Source organism: Elephantulus edwardii, unplaced genomic scaffold (genome assembly GCF_000299155.1).
Source record: "Elephantulus edwardii isolate Elephantulus edwardi_28Jun2011 unplaced genomic scaffold, EleEdw1.0 scaffold00033, whole genome shotgun sequence".
Lineage (NCBI taxonomy): Eukaryota > Metazoa > Chordata > Mammalia > Macroscelidea > Macroscelididae > Elephantulus > Elephantulus edwardii.
Genome location: NW_006399783.1, coordinates 18316115 through 18319754, shown reverse-complemented (window position 1 = coordinate 18319754; position 3640 = coordinate 18316115).

The following is a 3640-nucleotide window of genomic DNA, read 5'->3' as shown; positions in this document are numbered from 1 at the left end:
TGGTATGGGCCTGGGCAGAGACTTTGTGCAGGAGCTTTGCAAACACTCTGGGCTCACTTCGTGCCAAAGAAGGTGGAGTGTATCCAAGGAAGCCAGCCCCAGAGCTCCTTTGGGACTTACTAAGATTAGCAGATAATGATCAGAAGTGATTAATCCCTTTTTATTCTTTTCCCCATGGCAAGGGAAATACATAGTGAGGGGCAGGGGCTGGAGGCCAATTAAAGAGATGAGGGACTTCCCAGGACACATGTCTCTAATCACTGCTGGGTCACAGCTTGGGGAGGGGGGACTTGGACAAGGCTCCAGCACTCCCTGCAGGGCCGTGGATTACGTTGGTAACCTGACTGAATGGGTGACAGCCAGCACTAGCGCTGACTGTACGCTCATGCTGGCCTGAGGCAGGTGTTCCGCATCCTTTCCCTGTTGAACCCTCCTCATCATGCCTGGAAAAGTAGAGGGCCGGCAAAAGAGGGGAAGACCCTCCATGAGGTGCCTTGACCCAGTGATGGCAACAGCAGGCGTAAACACAGCGCAGTTTGTGGGGGAGGCAGAGGGTCTGGCTGGGCTTTGTTCTGCGTCGCACAGGATTGATTGCTGAGAGCTGGAGCTGAATCAATGGCATCTACCAACAACATGGTTATGTAAGGTGAGTCTAAAGATCAGTAGCTGTGGAGTTGACTCTGACTCACGGTGACTCTGTCAGAGGAAAGCTGTGCTCCATTTCAGTGACGGATTTTTCAGAAATAGATCTCCAGGTTTTTGTTCTGTTTGTTTGCTGTGTTCTCCTGAGATGACTTTGGGTGGATGCAGGCCTCCAATCTTCCAGTTAATGTCTGAGCATATTAACCATTTGCACTACCCAGGGGCGCCACGGTTAAGTCCGACACACTGATGCTGAATTAGTTGTCTCATGGTGACCCCAAGTGCTACTGAGCAGAACTGAGGTCCATAAGATGTGTTTTTTCCTGCATTTTTGTATTGTAATTTGAGAGAAAATGACAAAGAAAATTGCTTTTCCACTCAATCACCCATATCCATTTTATCTTACAACATGAATTATATTACACACAATGTAATTCCTCTTCCCTCCTTCCTCTCTGAAATGTTCGTTTCCACTAACCCTTCTATCCTACTCCTGCCTGCCTTCTGGGCTTTACCCTTGGAGAAACGCTGCTCTTTTGATCTTCTGTGGTTGGTTATTCTCAGCAGTGAGTGGCTCTTTGGCGTTACAGATCACCTTGGAGGCACAGGCTGCATACAGTCTTTATGGAAGCAGATCTACAAGGAGCGGATCTGGATCTGCTCTCTCCTGTGCCATCTCCACCGTCTCTCATATACTTGTGCCCCTTGTTGTAATCGCTATGTCAATCCATTTTATGGAGGGTCTTCCTCTCCTTCTCCGACCCTCCACCTTTCCAAGCATGAAGTACTCTTCCAAGGACTAGGCCCTCCCAACAACATACTCAAAATATATGTATGAGACAAAGCTTCACTGTCTTTGCACTTCCTCCAAAACAGACTTGCTTGTTCCCTTGGCAGTGTATGGGATATTCAGTTCTCTTCTCTGACATCATAGCTCTAAGGTATCAATTATTCTACTGTCATTTTTAGTCATCATCCAACTTCCATAGCAAGCAATTGAAAAGATCATGACTTGAGTCAGATGCACCTTAGTCTGTAAACTGACATCATTGTGTCTTAACACTTCAATAGTATCATTATAATCTCCCAATTTTGTAGAAGCAGAAATGAAAGCCCAGAGAAGGAAGGTAACTTGGCCAGGCTAGGGAAGTGATGTGGCCTTGTTATAGCATGTTGGGAGGTTGCTTGAAGAATCCAAGGTGTGAGGAGTTCTACTTTCCATTCAACTGGTCCCCTGCCTCTACTTGCTACTACATCCACTTTCAGCTGCTGAACTAGGGTATCAGGGTAAAACAAAACAAAACAAAACAAAACAAAAAACAACAACAAACAAAACCAAAACAGTAACAATAACAAAAAAGTCCATATGTGGATGAGGCACTTAACATCTATTTCATTTAACTTCCACAGCATCCATGTGAAACGTGTGTGCGTGCACTTGTATGTGTGTACACGTGTTATGGTTTGACTTGGGTTCCTAAACGTGGAGTTAATCCTAAACTCCAAAGGCAGCAGAGAGCTCGGTGGCGTAGTGGTGAGGATATGAGTGCATATGCATGTGTATATCCCTGTAGGTATAACATGTATGCTCTGTGCTGCCCACCCAGAGGCACGTGGTGAGAGCCACCAATGGCTCCATGCAAGAAAGATAGGCAATCAACTCCCATCTGATGTCCTGCCTCTGAAAATCCACTGGAAGGTTAGCTACTCCCTTGGTTCTGACTCCACGGAGCACCAGCACCACCACCACAAAGGTAGAACTTCTCTCTCTGGTGGTTCAAATCTACCATCAGCTCCGTGGGAGAAAGATAGACAATTGAGATTTCCAGCTTTGAAAACTTGCTGGAGGGTCAGCTGTGAGTCAGTTTCATATCCAGGGCAAGGAGAAGTGATGGGCGGGAGTGGGAGGGAGGGAGAGAGACACACACAGAGAGAAGTATAATCTCATTTGGGAATAGGTTGTCTTTGTAATGTTAATGAGGCAAAATTAGTGTACAGTGTGTTTTTAAGTTAATCTCTCCTGAGATACAAAAGATATTTGAAAAGCAAGGAAGAGGAAAGGTAAAACAGATACCAAGATATGTGGAACCAAGGAGGAGATGCTTCTTGGTTCAAGGGACTAATGGACAGAGCAATCCTTCCTCTAGAGCTGCTGCTTTGACATTGAACTTCCAGCCTCTTTCAGTGACTGGAACAGTGGGCTCAAGGAGCTCAAGGATGTGGGTGATCATGGGATGGCACAGGATAGGGCAAGGTCCCGATCTGTCTTTCGTAGGGTCGCTATGAGTCGTAGCTGACTGGATGACACATACTAATGATGACAGCCTCTTACACTAGGTGTAAGTAAATTTCTGCTTGGTAAAAGCCAATCCCTTTTGGTATTTCCATTACAGTAGTCTCAGATAACTCAGGTAATGTATGATATTTATGTATTTGTATGTGTACCTCTGAAAGTGTAAACTGTGTGATATGTCTTACATATGTGTGCATGTAGGTATATGATACATGTATATGTTTCAGTGCAATTTTGTAGGTATGCATGGGTGACGTGTGTGCATGTACATGTGTATATGTGTGATGTGTGCCCCTATGTATGTGTACTATATTCTTACTCGAAGAGATGAAGTAGGTGAAACCCAAAGAAGCTAAGCCACTTGCTTAGGGGTTCAAAGTACATAACCCAGCAGATCCGTGTGCATGTCAAGGTCTAGACACTCAGAGGGGCCCAGCTATTGTTGGACACAAGTTTAGAGTGTGGACTACGCTGAGGTCTCTCAAATCCTGGCCTGTCTCCCCACCAACAAGGCACTCAACCCCTGTAGTAACAGGCATTTAAGACTAGTTGGCTTGCTCAATCCTTTCCTTAAAACTGAGGGAACTTTTTGTAAACTCAAGAACAAACCAAGCCCCTGCCCACGCAGATGGTGGATGCTAATCAGACAGAACCCACAGTACACGAAGAAATTTGCAATGTCACTTCCCATCACTCTTCACATCC